General features: G+C 40.6%; 1 protein-coding gene and 1 pseudogene across 1 annotated transcript in view; one reads left to right on the top strand and one right to left on the bottom strand.

The window, feature by feature from the left end:
- PTPRT (protein tyrosine phosphatase receptor type T) overlaps nucleotides 1-20,130 on the top strand; it is a 1,070,914-nt gene that overhangs the window by 629,012 nt on the left and 421,772 nt on the right. The window lies entirely within an intron of this gene.
- LOC109379892 (NADH dehydrogenase [ubiquinone] 1 alpha subcomplex subunit 1 pseudogene) lies at nucleotides 1,353-6,775 on the bottom strand (annotated as a pseudogene).

Raw genomic sequence — 20,130 nt, 5'->3', positions numbered from 1 at the left:
TATTGTTTTTAATGAACACAAACCCATAATTTTTCCATAATAGAAGTCCTCAATTCTTTGCCTTGTGATATGTACCTTTAGAGTTTTAAGACCTCCTCCACCCTTAAATCACAAAGATGTTCTCCTATATTTTCTTTGATTAACTTTATTGTTTTACTTTTCATGGTTTGGTATTTGATCCCTTTTGAAATCCACCTTTATATGTTATGTTTTATTTTCCCCCATAGTATGGGCCAGTATTTTCAGCACGTCTATTAATCTGTCTATTGCTTATTCATTGATGTGCAATTTAACCTTTATCATATAATGCATTTTTATGTTTTCATTGGCCTATCTTAGAGCTTACTGTGCAATTCCACTGTAACTATGTCTTTTTAATGTTGGATAGGGCAAGTCCCTATGCCCCACCTTAGCTATTCATGGACTTTCATCATTTCTTATAAAATTTAAACTGTTTATCTAGTTCTTAAAAGGAACCAATTAGAATTTTTATGAAATCACATTGAATTTATAGATTAATTTAATTAAAAAAATATTTGTTATATATCATTTCATCTATTCAAGAACATGGAATGTCTGGGTTTATTCAATTTTTCTATCTTCATTATTAGATGTTTAAAAGCTGTCTTCCTATAGGTCTTCTGAGTTCTTGCTTAATACTTAGATATATAATAGCTTTCATTGCAATAGTATACGGTATCTTTTTTATTACCTTTTTTAGTTAGTTATTGATGGTGTTGAAAAATGCTATTGATCTTTCTGAGTTGTTATTGTATCTGGCTACCTAGTAAAGGTTTTATTGATTCAAATAGTTTTTGATTGTGTTACACTTTCTGTAAATGATTGTATTATCTGCAAATAATAGCAATTACATCTCTTCTCTTCTAATATTTACCCCTCTGTCTCTCCCTTTCTTCTTTCTTTGATAAACAGAACCAGCGATAGCGGGTATCTTTATCTTGTCCCCAATTTTAAAAGGAATGCTTCTAAAGTATCTCAAAAATGTATACTATTTATTGTGGCCGTTAGGCATATAGCCTTTACCAAGTTAAAAATGCTATCTTTTATTTTGAGTTTTCTTAGGTGTTTTTAATCACAAGTAGAAGATAAGCCTTTTCAGTTTTTGGGGTTTTTTTCTGCCACTTAGGATAATTTTAGGATTTTTCTCCTTGAGCCTATTAATGATGTGATTTCCCCCTGAAACTCTACCTGCTTTTTCTACTAATTAAAATCACATACCTACTTCCTTAGGTATAAAATAAAGGACTTATTACCTGCTATGAATATAAAGTCTTTACGTACTTTTTTTTTTTACTTTTTACTTTTTATTACGCACAATACAATACTACACTACATAACCTTCTAGGTGTAGATGCATATAACTGAGTTATTTTTCATCAATCAGGAAAATGCTTCCTCAGTCAATGTTCGCTGAACCCTTTGACACATAGTAAGGATTAACTCCAGAGACTCACCTATCTCTTTCCATCAATGTCCACTGATAGGAATAATAGGCAACCTTTTTTTTCCTTGCCCCCATTAGTGAATCTGTGGATGTGCACGGTGGCCACTCCGGGAATGAGTAAACACACACCCATAACGGTGATCCCGGGGAGAATCTTGAACCACGTCGCGGACCGATTATGAAGGCCAAACGATGCCTCCCAGGCCCCTGAAAAGTCAAGTCTTCACATGATTTTAATTCTTTAACTTTACAGTGTTTCTGCTACACATACATGGAGACCTTAAGTCACTCATATTAGTTAATGAAATGGATAACATGTCAATATAAGTACATAGTTTCATTCAAAATTAATTTTAATGTTTCTTGGTTTCCGTGTCAGCAAAATATTTTCCCCTTTTCTGAATTTCTTACTTACTCTACAGCTTCTAAGAGGGCATATTAAAAAGTTTTACATTAATTTACCATTTTTTTAGTTTTGTAAATAAGTCTTACATTTCTAAAGCTCAAAATTCAAAAGGCACAAAAGGGTGCACGATAAAAAGTAACTTTCCCTCCAGTCTATGTCCCTCAGCTTCCCATTTTCCTTCCTTGCAGTTAATTAATATGCAGAGTTCATTAAGCATAGAAATATTTGTGCATATGTAAGTAAAAATGCACATAAAACCTTCCAACACCTTTTCTTGTTTAACAAAGATATTAATAGGCCTACTGTTTATCACCTTGCTTTATTCACTTATCAGTATAGCTTAGAAATCATTCAGTTAAATAAAGAACTCTTTTTAATGGCTGTTTAATATTTCATGATATGGATGTAACCTTAATAGATTAACAGTCCACTACTAGTAGATGTATAATTTACAATCGTTTGTTGTCATAAACATTATTTCATGTAGGGGTGAATATATTAGTGGTAAAAATTCTTAGGAGTAGAGTTGTTGGTCCCAAGGTGGTTGCAGATGTAATTTTCATAAATTTGCCAACATGTCTTTTACATAGAGATTGTGTAATGTTGCAATTTTTACAAAAATATTTAAGAGCAGTTGTTTTCTTTGCATTCTCACCAACAAGTATATTATACACATTTTTCACTTTTCCAATATATGTGAAAATTGTTATCTCCGTAAAATGTCATTGTATAGGCCTGGAATTGTAAATTAATTTGAGCATCTTTTCAAATGTTGGAGTCATTTATATTTTCCTTCCCCGGGACCAACCTCCTGTGCCCATTTCCCTGTTTGGTGATTGTTCCTTAATGTGTTGGTTTGTAGTAGTTGTTTTTGTATTAGGGAGACTATGAGATATCATTTATTCCAATTTAAAGTCTGGTGACTTTGCTTTATGGTCATTTTAGCCATGCAGATTATCTTTTATTTTTATGTAACATATTTATCCATCCTCCCTTTTTGCCTTCTGGATTTGTGTCATAGTCAGCCCTCCCCCACTCCAACTTTATAAATAAAGTCTCTCTTATTACTTTATTCTTTCATATTTTGCATTAAACTTTCGATTCTTTGATCCATCTGAAGTTTACCTCTGTGTGGAAGCATGGATCCAATTGCGTTTCTTCCCTAAGCACTATTTACTAAATAATTGATCTCTTTTCCCACTGATTTCTGTTCTACCTTCATAGTCTAAACCCATGCTGTATTTTGATCTACATCTCTATTTTTGAGTGTATTCCTTTTGTCCTCTAGTGTACCAGAATCATAGAGCTTTATTTACTGAAGCTTTAAATATGCATTCATATCCTGGAGCGCTGATCTACCCTTCCTGTCCCTCTTCTCTTCCCATAATGCTCCTCTTCTGCAGAGTTGTCTGATATCGTTAGCAGTTCATTTTTCACATGAAATTTAGATCACCGTCTTGGTGTTTTTATTGGGATCCCATTAAATTTGAATTAACCTAGGGAGTGTTGACATCACATAGTGCAATTTTCTTCCTATGTTTAATTTATATCCAACTTATATGTGTACACATTCAAATTCTTCTTCCATGTCTGTTAGAAATTTAGGATTAAGCATAGCCGCACACCCCCCCCCCCCCCCGCCACCCTCTCACTCAGGAGCAAGCACTTGTCACCTGCTTATGATTGTGTTAGTCTCATATTTCTAAATTAGCAACTTTTATTGATACTTGTCGTTTTTTCCACTTTACCATTATCTATTAATGTCTCCCGGAAGAAGATGATTTATAATAGCTCTCCCTACTCCCCCCACCTGACACACATGGAGATCTCCTTCCCACCCACCTTCCTCATCCTTCTAATAAAGTTATGTCCTAATTTTGGTTAGATCAACATTCAGTGTTTACAATATTTTACTTTCTAAATGCCATTCAGAACCGAGCCATGCAGTAAATGATGATTATTTTCTCTTCCTGCACAACTATTATGTTTTCCCTGAAGCTAATATTTGCCTTGTTTATGGTTTGTTTGCTTCCTTTTTATGTTTTTATCACTAATTCAGCCCAAACTCTTTGCCAAGTATCTAAAGATATTCACTTGCTTCAGTTATGTTTTCGATTTCATCTGCTGACAGAAAGCTCTCGCAGAGCCTCTGGCCTGTTCTGCTCGGCTGTTGTGTCCTGGTGCTCAGCTGTCATTCTGGACCTTTCTTCCCGGGCAACCCGGGTGCTCTCTGTGCTTCACTCCCTCCCAGTGCTCCCTCCGCCCCTGACTCCCTTTTTTTTAATTTACTGCCTCATCTTGGAGGAACACTTTCTTCAGCAGCTTCCTAAGGAAGTGCATCCGGGTGGTCTATATGTGAAGACCTTCCATAGTCAACCTTTATACTCAATTAACGATTTTCCTGGGAAGAATTGCCTTACTACTTTGAATGCATTGTTCCATTACCTCCCAGCTCCCAAAGTTGCTTTCGAGAAGACTAAAGCCATTCTGATTCCTGAGGATGACCTTCTCCATCCACTCCCTGCTCAAGCATGTTGGATGCTATCAATGTCTCAATTCTAAAATTTCACAATATGTGCCTGAATGTGGATCGGTTTTTATTCATTTTTGTTTGGGTACATGGTGGGCTATTTTGTGCTTGGCAAAACCCATCCTTTACTTTTAGGCAATTTTCTTGAACTGTTTTGCCCATTATTCCTTCGTTTCATTTTCTCTGCTTTCTTTTTCCGGAACGCTATTATTTGGATGTTGGAACTGCTGGCTCTGTCCTCTCATAGTCCTGTTTTTGTTATTTTTCTAAGTCTTTGGCTTTTTTGCTTTGCTTTTCAAGAGATTTTGTCAGCTTCATCTTCTAATTCTTTTATTGAGTTTTAATATATACTACTATATTTTGAACTTCCAAGAGCTCTTTATTGTTTTTCTGAATGTGCCTTTTTTCCTAGCATTTTGTTCACAGTTTTACAATATGTTCTCTTATCTCTCTGAGGATGTTAATAATAGTTGTTGTGCTGGGGGTGGTTGTTTATAAGTTGTCTTCAATCCTGCATAGTCCATTTCCTCCAAATGGCTTTGTTCTGCTGATTTGTTTTGATCTCTAGCTCTCAAGTTTGATGCCCTCCCCTGGTATCTGTATCTGGTGGGAAATATTAAGATGTAAAGTAGGACAAATCTGGTAGGGAGGAGGTCGATTAAAGGGGAATTAAGGAAATAGATATAGTGGAGTTGATCACTGATTTAAGCAGAAGGAGCTACAGAGAGGGATGGTGGTTCTCTAGCTTTGGGATTCACTGAGATCAGAAACACAGGAACAGCAGGTTTAGGAGGAAACTGTAGCGTGTGAGAAACATGGAGCTTGGGTTTTCTGTGGTTTATGGCTTTTTATCATGTGGTAAAAAAGTTTGGCAAGTATAACCAACCCTTTGTGTGGTGTTTTCCCATAACTCCCTGGCAATGCAATGTGCACGTTCGCTAAATCCACACCCTTAAGCCCAGACCATAGTAAGTGGGCACCCAGCCCCATGCCTCCACTGGAGGAATCGGTCAGCAGATTCAGAGCCTTACTCAGTGCCAAGCTCTGTAATTAGGATCTGAGGATACAGCGATGACAGCGGCATGGTTCTCATTGGAGCGTGAGCCCCTCGTGCCTGTGGAGACTGGTTCAATCATGTTGGTCAAAAGAAGTTGGTACAGATCACAGTGATATGCCGGATGAGGAGAATTTGAGATAACCCCATGGGTCGGTGACATTTGGATGTTGTGTTGAAAAGCGAACAGGAGTGTACCAAAATGCAATGAAGGTTCAGAAAGAGGAGGAGGGTACGTCATGGAGAGCAACATGGATAACAGAACGGGAGTACGAGAGGATCTGATGGAGGTAGGGGTGCGGGAAGAGGTTTTCTGCAGCCAGAGATAGGCCACTGGAAGGGACAGATTGCTATCCGTGAAGCAGCCCCACCTCATAGTTAGCAGTATCTCTATTTTTGTCTAATACCCAGCGTGCTCACGATTCACGAGAGGAATAAACGAGAATAGCAAAATGTCCCAATGGAGGCCAATTGTCTCACCCTCTCTATACTGAGAAATAACGTTCCCGAGGGTGGCGCAGGTCAGTCCCCACGTGGCTTGATGCAAAATATTTTTTTGAGTGGCCAGTGAATTCTGCTAATCACATTAGTGACAATTAGCAAGATGCTCCTCTGATTAGGGGGCCTGTGGTCAAGAGGCTCTTACACACTTGCATTTGCTGAAAAACACGTCCCCTCTGTCCAGAGCCTGTTGATTTCTGCCAACAGGGAACATGCGATTTAGCCCAAAAGAACCAACTCCTTTTTCTCTCCAACCACTTGAAAAAGGAGAGACAATAAGATACTCAGCTAACATTGCCCAGATTTCATAGAAGGCTGAGAAGGAACCTTGATGCGTATGTGTCCTGTGGGACATCTTGGGACACGTCACTGGGAAGACAGTGGAGCATGGGGATCTCAAGCTAGGCAGCCCTACCTTGAACCCTGGCTCCAGAATTGACTAGCTCTGTAACCTCAAGCAAACTTTTACTTTGTCGCTTTTTTTTTTTTTAAATCTCTTTCATCTGTAAAATGAGATTGTAATAGGACCCATTTCATTAGGAATATTGTGAGAAGTCAGTGTGTCAGAGCCTTTAAATGTTAGAATGATGCCTGGCCCATAGTTAATGTTCAGTTGCCATTTTCATTATTACTTATTGACTCAGGGATCTATTGGGAGAAGCAAACTATGTGGATCAGACAGCCACACTGGTGGTGAACTTGATGGTGATGAGCCAGACACAAACCTAGCTGTTCAGTTGTGCTCCTGACTTGGTTTCAGACATCAGTGAAGAGTAAGCCATTACCCGTGAGTCCAAGCATGGCGATGGCATCGTGCATGCGTGTTGGCCTGTCTACTTTTCTCACTGGACTAGGATGCAGTGAAAACAGGAAGAACACCTGTCTTCTCCCTGCATGCGGCCTGGGGTAAGGGCGGAGCTCAGCATTCTTGTTGAATGAACCAAGAGATGGAAAGAGAGCTCAATTTGGAGGCGAACAGATGGTTTTCAATCCTGAGCCTGTTCCTTACTAACTGGGCAAGTTGCTTAAGCTGAACCTCACTTTCATCAGCAGCAAAATGAAGATGATTATTCCTATTTCAGTGAAAAGACTAAAGACGGCATATAAAAATGTACTAATTAGAGTAGATGCACATTAATTTATTAACTGATTATTTTAGTTTGGAGGAAAATGAATGCTGTGTTAGCACCTAATACAACATAATTATTATTATAATCATCATTTTTATCTTTGTAAGTACATGAATCATGTGTGAATATAAAATATATATATAATACATAAAATATTAACAATTAGGACACATCAGATAATACTCAGTCCACCTAGACCCATAACCCAACCCTGCTGTTTCATAGGTACCATGCTTATCAGTGTAAGAGGCTTAGCCCAATGCATCTTCTACATGTGTATTTGCAAATCCTACAGTCATGTTTGAGGTTTTTCTTTTCTAACTTAAGTGATATTTATTTATATTCTAGAACTTACTTTTTGCTCATCTGTCTCTACTCCTTGGAGAACATTCCACATGTTAGGGATACATATACCATAGCTATTCAGTCATTAGTACATCGATAGACATGTAGGTTGGCTATAATATTTTGCTATTACCAAAGTAAATGCTTTAATGACCCTCCCCTAACCTGCATTTTAGGGCATCGAGAGAGTTCCTTGGGCAGGACTATAGAATTACTGTTTTAGATTTTCCTAGGTCTTGCCAAATTGCTCCCCTAAGTGGCTGTATCAATTGCCGCTTCCACCAGTGGCATCAGAGAGTGTCAATGTCCCCTCCTCCCCATCTTTGTCAACACTCGATATTTCAGGAATATTTTCCCTCCTGCAATCCGATGGGCTCAAAATGGTATTGCATCTGCCCAACTAATTGGGAAGCTGAGCACCTCCTCATGGGATGTGATAGATGCTTCGTGCGCGTCTTCATTTGATCTTCAGACAACCCAGTGAGTGAACTGTTACTATCTTCATTTTACACACGCGGAACCAAAGGCCCGTAACAGTCATAACATCCGCCATAGCCCACAAGGTTAATAACGGTAAAATGTTCGCCCACAGGAGTGTGCATGTCTCCTGACAGCTGTGCTGAGGCAGAGTAAAGACGGGCTAGGAGCTGAAAGTGGAATGAAAATCATTGATAAGAATATTCGAGCTGGATAACCTTCCGTTCAAATGCAGAGTTCCCAAGTTGCCAGCTGTCTGCCATTGGGTGAATCATTTAATCTCTTGGAAATATCACTTTTAATTTCTGTAAAATCAGACTAAGATTTATCTCATGGGATTGCTGTAAGGATTAAAAGATAATGGCTAGGACATAGGCAGCTTTTGAGAAACATGAGCTCTTTGAAATAAAAGCATACATGGCTGTCCCATGGGAAGCCGCAGCTTCTGAGATGGTTAAATGTTGGCACATTTGGGTCCCCGCCCCACCAGAGCTCTTCTGCCTGGTGGGACATTTCTTTTCGCCTTAAACCCAGTCCAGGAAACTTCTCTTTCCTCTGTGAGAGATTGTGAGGAATAACCAGACTAGCTAATCTTAGTGAGTCATCATAGCCTCCTAATGGAAGACAGGGGAGGTGTCTGTATGCCCAGTTTACAGATGGAGCCACTGAGACCCAGGGTAATGAAGTGACTTTTGACAGTCCCTGCTGTCTGTGTGGAGCCCCTAATCTGCTCCAGCTATTCTTGATGGCCTCGGAGTGGACACTTAGTCTCCAGCTTCCAGCCTTTTCCGAGTCAAGCCCACTTGAAAACTTGCCCTACTCTGGGGGCCCCAAAAAGGTGCCCTCAGTCTCTTTATGCAGAGCCCCATGATTGCCAGACCTTTCTCAGGAGTTGACTGCCTAGTCCCATCAGCCCTTCACTCTAATCTGGTTCCTTCCTCAGGCCACACACCTCTTTTCTCCCCCAAAGCTTAGCACTTATGACAAGACACTTACATTTTTATTGAGCATTTACTATGTGCCAGGGACTTTGTAAATAGCTCTTTATTTACCAGCTGTGTGGTTTTGGGGCAGGTTCGTGAACCTCCTTTTCCCTGTTTTCTCAGCTGCACAATGGGATTAACAACAGGGCTCACCTCCCATAGTTAGTGGGAAGGCTCGATGAGATAGTGCATATCAGGTACTTAGCACAGCACTGGATGTATCAGGTACTCAGCACAGCACCAGATGTATCAGTTACTTAGCACAGCACTGGGTGTATCGGGTACTTAGCACAGCACTGGATGTATCCGGTACTAAGCACATCACCAGATATATTAGTTACTTAGCACAGCACTGGATGTATCAGGTACTTAGCACAGCACCAGATGTATTGTAGGCACTTGACAAACACTGTCCATTGTTGATATGCTCCTGCCATCCCCACATCACCTTTAGTTGTAGGTATGATGGTTAGCCCCATTTTACAGAGGAAGCAATTGAGGCAGAGTGATCACATGACAGCCACTAACTCGAGAAACAGGCGTCTGCACCAGGTCTGGAGGATAAAGCAACTACAGAGTGAGAACAAGCATAGCTTTCAGCATCTAAGTCACTAGTGATGATGTTGATTAAGATTTGGCCAGTACTGTTTGGGTGTGGTCCCTAGCACCCAGCTCTGCTGCATCTTGTCCTTGATGTCTTTGTCACGTAAGATGCTGTCCTTGTGCAATACGCACACAGTCTCTGCTGGTGTGTGTGTCAGCCAAGGACTCAGAAGAACTGTCTGGGCTGGACGTTGGTGTAATGGGAGCTCCCGGGGAGAGGCCAGTATGGGCAGGGACAGGCTCATATGCTGGAAACTCAGGGAAACATAGCATGCCTGATCGCTTTCCCTGACCCTTGCCAGCACCAGCCTGAAGAGAGGGACTGCAGAGCCCTGTGTACCCACCTTCTGTTTCTCAAGTGTGTCTGGCCCACCCTCTCCCTACCTCCTGTGCCACCCCCCCCAGGTGACCCTGTCCGCCCTCAGTGCTCTAGGTGGATCTTTATGGAAACCGTACATGTGGCCAAAGAGGGCAACCACCTAGAAGGAGCGTCCACAGGGTTGGCAGTGAGCGTCAGAAGGTGGCCAAGCTTCCAGCATTTGCTCAGAGGAGAGGAAGGCCACCACCACTCATAGGACATCTCAGTGCCAGGTCCTATGCCCCTTCACCTCGTTCACCTGCAGGAAAGCCATTGTCCTCAGATTACACATGGGGTCGAGCCTGCCCACATATAGGCCAGAAAGCTGGGGCAGTGAAGGAACACATGCAGAGCATTCTCCATGACCCAGACATTCTTGACGCACCTTATATGCATTAAGGCATTTAGCCTTCGCTATAACCCCTTGAGGTAGGCGCTATTATAATCATCCCCATTTTGTAGATGAGCTAACAGAGGCGTGAAGCATTACAAGCTAGGAATGGTGCAGCCAGGATACCAGCTGGCCTCCCTTGTCTCAATTGTGATGCTCACCTGTAGACCACGTAGAAGCACACCCCAAACCAGATACGCTGCCCTTCATGTCCCAGCCCCACCTGTGCCTGGTTTCCAGGTAGATGACTGGCTCAAAGGCATCAGGTGCCTTGTCAGCTCCCTCCGTGGCTTTGAAACAGAAACCCAGGGTTGGGAGCTGGCAGCACACCCACGTTTGATTATCCTGTTCTACAAAGGAACACTAGGTTTATGGAACAGGCCAGCCTGAATTCCTTCACTTGATTTTCTGGAATCAAATTAGGCTGGTGAATAGGCCAGTGGCGTTTTCATCAATTTCTCAGCCTTCCTTTGGAACAGAGCCTGATTTCCTTCGCCTCCCACGACGCTGCCTGCTGTTTACTGAGCAAACCAGCTCCCGGAACCAACCCCACTTTAGAAATGCAGCAGGGCAACGTGGTGGAGGGAAGATTACAGGTATTAGAGGCCATTTAGGCTCATTTAGAATCGAGCTGTTTTCTGAGCAAGCAATTAATCCAGTTGCATTAAGGAGAACGGCTGGGCTCCCACACCCCTCCTGGGTTAAGACGGGGGATTTGGGAGGCTTCCATTAAATGACTTGGAAGCTAGCCCCGGGGTTCAGGGGGGCATCTTTTTTATGGGGGTGTGTTAGGGGCCTCTCTCCCCAAAGCTATAAGTCTGCTTTGGGGAGGAGGAGAAGTCTGTGTTGGAAGGATTGGGTTTGTATCTGGAGCCCTAGGCTGGTCAACCTTAAGCCTCTTGTGGGGATGGATGGTCTCAGGTCTAGGGGAGATGGTCTGGGGCCCAAGGCAGCAAATACACTTCCTTGGGGGCCTCTCCTTTATTTAAGATGGAACTGGACAAAGCAGGATATAGCCCTTTTTAAGAAGGATCTGAAGGACTCTAGAATTATGCCATTCGGGGAAACCCTACTATGTGCTTAGTACATGTTCTTAGTACATTATATCAGCCTCAAAAACAATCCTACCAGGTAGGGACTACAGAATGGAAACTGAGGCACAAATAACAATAAACTTGGGATGAACCCATGAGCCCATGGTAGCTGACACTGCACCCCAAGCTACAAATTTCCTGTATGCATTCATATCCATCTCAAGCATGAAACAGGCAAAAGGTCTCACAGAATGATCCCCCCTCTTTCCTGCAACCTTGCCTACCCCCACACCAAGGTATGCACCCTGTAACTCTATCACCATTTGTGATACTACAGTGAAATTGTTCACCGGGCATCTATAATATATCACCAAGCTCCCATGAGGATAAGAGTGCCATCATGCCCGCCTTTCTAGCTCCAGCCTTTGGCAGGGAGACAAAAGCACTGCTACTCAGATAACACAAGCTCAGCCAAGTCTCTTTTCTGTGTCTCAGTTTCCCTTTCAGTAAAATTAGAGGCTAGACTCCATGCTGATGTCTGGGGTGACCTCTATCGCCGATGTGCCATGAAGCTATGCATACGTAGGAGTGTCGGTGGATAGCCAGCATCCATCCAAAGTAAAATCTGCCTCCTGTTTGAGTTGAGTGTGTACTCCCCCGGGCACTGGGAATCCTTGTGTCTGCAGTCAGTCTCTTGCATATGGCGTTCCTTTTTGAGCATCTACCCATAGTCTGGATTCCACTGACAGCTACTTGTTCCCGTGGTTGGCTACCCTCCAAAATGAAAGTGACAAGAGCAGGGAGCAAGAGGGCCCCGTAGCCAAGAGGCATGCAGTCCACATTTAGTAAATTAGCGCCTGAGAACGGCTGTGGACTTTCTTATGAATGTCCCCACAGTGAGTCACGCACATCTAGCCCAAAGCAAACATGACTACCAATAAGATGGTCATCAATTTATAGAGGCGTCCCTTCTTTCCCAGTTTCTGGTGATGCCCTTTTGACTGTTTACAACCCCATTTAACAAAGTAGACAGATGATCCTGTGTCCAAGCCCACCCATCGGTCAATTTTCAATTTTCTGTTGTCCTTGTACACTCATTGCAAAATGCTAATAACATTACAGAACATCTTAGCCTAGCTTAAACAGAAAGTTTTACCCCTGAAAAAAAACAAACAAACTACTGTTGGCACTTTTATACACACACACACACACACACACACACACACACACAAGTACACACATTCAAACCCATCATATCGGCACACATTTTATTTTTTTTTATTTATTATTAGTTTCAGGTGTACAAAGCAACATAACAGTTAGACATTTACACCCCTCACAAAGTGATAACCCCCTCCCAAGCTACTACCCCTCTGATATCTTATATAGTTGTTACAATTCCATTAACTATCTTCCTTATGCTATACTCCACCTCCCATAAATATATATATGTATATATATATATATATATATGTATGTATGTATATATTTGTTTTTAATTTATAGTTGACATACAGTATTCTACGTCAGCTTCAATTATACAGCGTATTGGTCAGGCATTCACACAGCCTATAAAGTGATGCCCTTGATAAGTCTAGTACCCACCTGGCACCTTATGTAATCTTTACAATATTGTTGATTGTATTCCCCACACTGTATCTCATATCCCCATGACTGTGTTGTGTCTACCAATTTGCTGTTTCTAATCCCTTCACCGTGTCCCCCATCCCCTCCGCCTCCCATCTAGCAACATGAATGGACCTTGAGAACATTATGCTAAGTGAAATAAGTCAGACTGAGAAAGGCAAATACCATATGATCTCACTTATATGTGGAATCTAAGGAACCGAATAAATAAGCAAACAAAACAGAAATAGACTCAGCTATAGAAAAAAAAACAACTTCAGCATATATTAATGTCTCCCTAACGTTCAGATATTAAGTTGCCAAGTTTTCTGGATTCTAAAATGGTACTTCCAAACCACAGGTGGGTGAAATCTATATGCTACCAACAGATGGCAGTGGGAGTTACACTTGATCATTTTAGTCTTAGCAGTTACCTGGTTTGCTTCTCTCTCCATCATGTGTTTCCTGTGATTTGTGTTGGGCTTGAAGGCGTGGGGCCCGGTGCTGGGCACTGCATCATGGGAAGATTCTCCGGGGCCATGTTGCTCCAAGTGTGTTTCAGGGGTCATGGGTATCCAATTTGTCTTGCATTCTTGTTTGAACAGCAAGAACGTGGGCCCTACCCCAGGCCTACCAAAGCCGAAGCAGTCCTTCTGGATGCTTGGCTCGTGCTACTTGAATGGCTGAATCCCAACCTCCATGGCCCTTCCCGATGGCCTCAGCTGACAGCATCGGGTGATGCTTGAATAAGCCCAGGGCCAAAAAGCAGCTTTGATGCACAGAAGCATCGGTCCTCAGGGAGGGCTCAGGCCTTCCAACAAACATGAAGGGGAGGGCAAGACCACAGAGTACTCAGGGCCCCCCTTTCCTTTCCCCATAAGGCCTGGCTATCACCTCTTCTCCCCATATCTGTCCCAAAAGTCATCTTCTCTTCAGAACTTTCCCCAAGATCCCCAGGCCAAGCTAACTGCCTTCTTTTCAGGGCTTGCATAACAGTGTATACCTCCCTCAGATGTAACACTTCACATGTTATGTGATTACCTGTGTCTTCCTCTCCTGCTGGGCTCCACATTCCTTATGGACGGGAGCCATGGTACGCAATGCCTGGCTGGCAGCACGCGTGCAGTATCTCAGGAACGGATGGCTGGAGGACTTAGAGAGGGTTCACAGGAGCGCTTCATTGGTCCCCACACTTTGTAAAAGAAGGTGATCCTAAGACATGTGGTCTTCCTTCAAGATTATTTATCTGGCCTTGCTTCAGTGGCCCATTTCTAATTCCTCATTGGCTCTGCGGACACTGCCTCATCGGCCTATGGACAAGCCCTTTTTGTTCTCAAGACAGATGACATCAATTAATCGCTAGGAGCAAATAGCAAGTCCACAGCCTTATAAACTCGCCCAGTATCAACATAGCTGAATCTAACAAACAGGCTTGGTTTGCTCGTGAATTGTGAAGGCTTCTAGTCAACATCAGGCAAAGACGTGGAGAGACAAGAAGGCCCAGGGCCAAGCGGGGAGGGGAGAAGGAGCTAAATCAACCCATTTCCCAGCAGCTCAGGCGCTCATATTTTAATACAAAGTCCATTCCTTGCCCAAATGAAAAACCCATTTACTCATCTTTTGACCCTAACAAGCTGTTCAGGAGTAAAGGTGATTTCTTCACGATTTAAAATTTTCCTTTGAGCTGGGCACCTAGAGGGCATTTCCAAAGTTGGTGATAACTACTGTCAGTGATAGGTTCTGTCTTCTCTCATTCTTCCACCCAGTTGTGGCAGTTCTTGTGTCACAGGTGTCACACAGCTCAATTGATATTGGCAGTCTCAGGGCACCCTGTGCCGAGCCTTCTCAACCTCAGGATGCCCTTTCTTACCTTGGCCAGACAGATCCTTTAACTAACGTGCTTTTGGGGGCTCTGTCCTTTCTCTTTTGAATGAGCAATTATATTTCTTATGGAATAAAAGCCTTTACTGAAGACCTACAAAGTGCCATGCATGCGAGACACTGTCTAATTCCATCTTACAGGTGAGGACACTGGATCAGGATTAGACACTGAAACTAGAGCAAATAAATTTAGAACGAAAAAGGTCAGTCTTTTTCACACAGAGGGTTATAATCTTATATAACTTCTTTTTATAAGAGCTAAGGCCTGGCAGGAAGCATACGAGGATTCAAAAAAACAGTGGTGACAAACTGATGAGTGACAGTACCATAAATGGATAGTGGCCGGGAAAAAAAAAATTAGGGCACAATGCCGACAGGTGCGATGTGCTTTCTAAGAGCTAGAGCCCAATTATTTAAAAAATGAGACTATCCCAGACAATTCCAGGATATACAGCCATAGTTCTGTAATGTTTAGATCAAGCCATCTAAGACTGTAACCATAAAATGCAATTGATTTTATATCTTTGTGGTTTTACTTTAGAGAGTTAAAACTGTGATCCTATGAGGAATCAAATAATAAATTGGTTTTAATGACTTTTCAGAGTCTGCATAGAATTGTAATAAGGGCTACTTATAGCATTGGTCATCATGAGAATGAAACTTGGAGTTATATGTAATGTACATATGATTCATCTGAGACCCAGAGCTGAGATATTGGGCCAGGGGCATGAGAAATGGTAAGGCATACAAAAAAGTTCTTGGTCCCAGGAAAGTGGGTTGGAGTTCAAGAGCTGTTGTCTTTGACACAAAATATTTAATCATTCACTTGTTCATTCATGTGGCACATACTTATTGGGTATCTATTACATGCCAGGCATTATGAGAGGTATTGGGCATATAGTACTGAGCATAACTAAAGACAACATGACGCTATTAGATTGTATACAGCTGAGTTGTTTGGCCTGTGTTTAGATCTATGAAGCTTACCCAGACAAATGAAATTTGGGCTTAGTTTGGAAGGAAGAGTAGGCATGAAAAGGCAAAATGTGAGGGGAAGATACTCTAGGCAAAAGGAACTAAATATGCAAAGGCTCCAGGGCTGGAAGAAGCATGCCACATCCCAGTGACAGTGGGAAGTCCAGTTGAGTGAAGTTCAAAATCAAGGGGGCCTATAGAACCAGACCTATAGAACGTGGCCCTCTAGACCATGTTAAGGATTTTATCTCTAACCTAAGAACAAAGGGGAACCTCTGAAGGATTTTAAGTAAGAGAGGGACATACTTTTACATTTCAAAATATACTATAGTCTACTAGCTAGGACTTGAAATTCATTTTTCGTAGAAACAACTTAATAAATGGCAGCTCTGTAAAGCCAGAATAATGCTATTAGCACAATGTCTCTGACTAAACAGCCTATTGAAACACTGGCCTTGGTTACCAACTACCATTTATAACTTGGTTTCCACAAGAAAATGCATTCCAGATTCCAGACAACCTAATTACAAATGACATTTTTGGGGGGACAGCCTATAATCTACTTAGACTTTGTGAAAAGCCTCCATCATTTTCCATATCAAAGGTTGTTAAGAAAGGTGAGCAGCAGACTTTTGATTTTTGAGATGGCAGAGCAAAAACCCTTCTGCCCCCTTCTGCTCTCAGAAATTACCCCTCCATAAAAAAGAAATATCAGAAGAAAAGGTAATGCAAGTGCTACGGTAAAACTAGGGCAACTATAGCACACTGGGCAGTGCCTTTGCGGAAAGGCCACAGTGTGCAGGCCAAGGGGGTGGCCAGGTGCTGAGAGAAGACATCTGTGGCTGCAGCCCTCAAACAGTGTCAGCAGAACAACTTCTAAGGTTGGTAGTGCAACCTCAAGGGCAAAACCAATGATCCCTTTGAGGTCAATGTCAGGAATAGAGTACATAGGAGTGAGACAATCCCGGGATACAATTTGGCACCACAGAGAAGTGACAAAGCAATGACTGAATAGAGAACCAAGAAGGCAGTCTGTTAGCATATCAGGGTAGCAGAGACTGAACCTTGAGACACTGACCTTTGCTAGGTAAAATGATTAATGTATACACCCAACACTTAGCACCGTAAGGAATTTTGCTATGACCTAGAGAGAATTCCTGCTAGCCTAGAACATGGCTATGTCCCACTTCCAATAAAATGTTCTACAAATAGCTAATGCAAGTAAAACTCAACTCAATTGAAGATTGGTGATAACACTCATTTTAAAAAGGAAACAGCAGAGATTCTACACAAAGATAATACAATAAAATTGAGGAAAAGAATGGGGAGAAGACAAGTACACACACACACACACACACACACACACACACACACATACACGCACGCTGCTAGAAAGCATATTGCCACAGGTAAAGTTAAAGTTGGAACCAAATGTATTACCATTCATTGAAAAAGAAAATTAAGCAATTACCTCTTTATACCAAAACTCATTACAGAGGAAGATCAAGCAAGGGATAAAGCATGATCTTTCCTATATTAGGAATGAGGTGGTAGAGCAAAATAAAACCATTACAGAAATGAAGTAGCCCTATGTGAAGCATTAAAAAGAAAAATGAGTAGTCCTAAAAATATTAAAGAGCATGAATAACAGTGAGAAAACAAAATAGAAATCAACAAAAACATTAAAAACATTAGAGAGAAAGCAATAAACATGGAAGAGAAAGGAGATCTAATATACCCATAATTGGTAGCACCAAAGAAGAAAACTGAAGCAATCTAATAGAAAAAAAAATCAAAGATAGAAAATAAGAATATGGTTCATAAATCAAAGAAGACTTAAATTTAAAGAATGAAAGTTCACAGTATGTTCTAGGAGGCCATCATCCAGAATATTCAAAACAAAGATGTATCAAATTAAAAGCAATTGATTTAAATTCTAAAGAAAGAGCCATTTGTTGGTACAAGCAAACATTTCAAGTAGTAGACCATAAAAGAAAAAGAAAAGGTTTTTACCCAGAAACATTAAATGCTAAATGACAGTAAGATAATATCTTTAAATGTTTCAGAGGAAGAAAGTTTGATCCTCAAAATCTCTAACCAGCCAAACTTTCATTTACATATAAATGCAAGAGACAGACATTATTGAACACACAATTCCAGGAGCGCAGTCTCCATTAACATATCTTGTTAAATTATTAGAGGAGAAACTTCAGCAAACAACAGAAAAATGGATTCAATGTTCTCTGCCTGGCCTTTTTGCTATAACTTCTTCATTCAAAAAGCCCACTCTCTCGCCATTAAAATTACAGAAATGAAATGCAGTGATTACCCAACTGACTTCCACTATGGCCAATATTGAACATAAGGTATTCCTTAAAAATCCTCTCTGAACAATTACCTATTTGCTATAAAATCACAAGTGTGCTTTTACATGAGTAATTGTGCTGGTATAATTAAAGGAAATATTCAGGGACAAAAGTGAAAAGAGAGCCAAGAACAGAATAATAAGTAAATGTAAAGCACTGCTTGCCCTGGGAGTATTTCCCAGTTCAAAAAACAAACAAACAAGCCTAGAGCCTGAGTGTTAATAGCCACAGGAAGAGTTAGAAGTCAGGCTCCATCTTCAATAAAGCTTGAAATGGTATATAAACACTTGAAATGATATATACCCTCAGTGAACAACCATATAGAGAAAAAAAAAATTTAAAGCATTTAAAAACTGAAAGATGGGATAATGGATTAAGAAAGTACCAAATGTTGATGAAGCATAATATTAAAAAAAGATCAAATGCAATTTAGATGTAAAATTACAAAATCAGTGGACACATCATGAAGGAAATGAGACATACATAAGAAGGGAATTGATGACTTGGAAGGTAGAAATTAATAAATTACCCAAGATGTACACAGGAAGACAAAAAGGGCAAACATGAAAGGAGTGAAGAGAGATGAAACTGGGAAGAGAGGGTCTCACTTATATATTTTATAACTGGAGTCTGGGCAAAGAGACAACATTCAAAGAGATATGGCTAAAGACTTTCTAGAACTGATGGAAAATCATTCTCAGTTTCAACAAGCCCACTTAATCCTAAACAGGATGAATTTTTATTTTTTTTTTAGAATAAAAAGACATCAAAACTTCTTATAGAAAATTTCAGAGTGCCAAAAAGTTCTTCAAGAAAGATGGAAAAATATGCAGATAACCTTACCATGGAATGACCAACCAAAAGCATCTTTCTCAACAGCAGCAATGGAAACTAGAAAACACACACACACACACACAAAATCTGTAAAATGCAGAAGGAGGAAGGGAAAAAAAATAAACCTTGAATTGCATATATAATAAAACCTGAATATAGGAAAGTCAAAAGGTTTTAGTTCAGGAAAGAGAAAATCAATCACCTTAGAAGAAAGACCTAATATGCAAGGAAGAAAGGTAAGCAAAGAAAGTGGTAAACAGAGTAGGAAATCTAAATTAACATTGGCTGTATGAAAAATAAAAATGCTCCAGTTGGTGTGTGCATATGTAGAAAACATGATAGAGCTAAACTATTGGGTGATAATATGTAAACTGGTTGGGGGGGCTTGATTGATACAAAGTGTTCTGACATCTTTGGATTATTTAGGAAATGGAGACTTGATAATATTTAGACTTTAAATAAAATAAGTATAATAAAATTTTAGCTAAAAGATATAGATAATATCCAAAACAGTAGAAAGAAAATTAAAGAGAGGATAAAAAAATCATTTAGAATTTCAGGACAAAGTAAAATACAAAATAAGATGAAAAGCTAATACCACATTTATCAGTAACCATAATATACGCGTATGTCTGTTGTTGTATAAACTCATCAATTAGGAGACCAGTGTCAGATTAAGTCATTTGGAACAGAACTGAAAAAGCAACATGCTGGAAAATGATACTGGTGACTTCGTTTTTGAATTTTCCCAAATCCCCTCACACAAACAGACAAAGAAACTCAAATAGCAATTCAAAAACCCATGGATAATAGCTCCAAAAATACCTAGGTGACAAGGTATGCTCATGAATTACAAATTATCATTGGGGAAGATGAAACCCCTGACAACCAGGATAGCCAAAATTGAGATATAGTCAAATCAAATAAAATTTCTGGACTTTAAAAGAAGAATAAATTCTTGTGCTTCCCAGCAAAAACAACACAAAACAAAAAAACAAAACAAAACTAAATCATTTATACAGGAAAATGTTATTTTCAGGCTGACAACTACAAAACGGGCATACTACCAGGAGAGGAAAGAGAAGAAAGCAACAAGGCATGGTATGGATCTCAAAATCAAAAATAGCCAATAGGTAGGTATCCACTAGCAAGCTTAAAAACCAAATTGAGA

The sequence above is a fragment of the Hipposideros armiger genome, unplaced genomic scaffold (genome assembly GCF_001890085.2).
Source record: "Hipposideros armiger isolate ML-2016 unplaced genomic scaffold, ASM189008v1 scaffold_31, whole genome shotgun sequence".
NCBI classification, from domain to species: Eukaryota; Metazoa; Chordata; class Mammalia; order Chiroptera; family Hipposideridae; genus Hipposideros; species Hipposideros armiger.
Note: the sequence above shows the minus strand (reverse complement) of the source record. Positions and strands in the feature narration are given on the sequence as shown.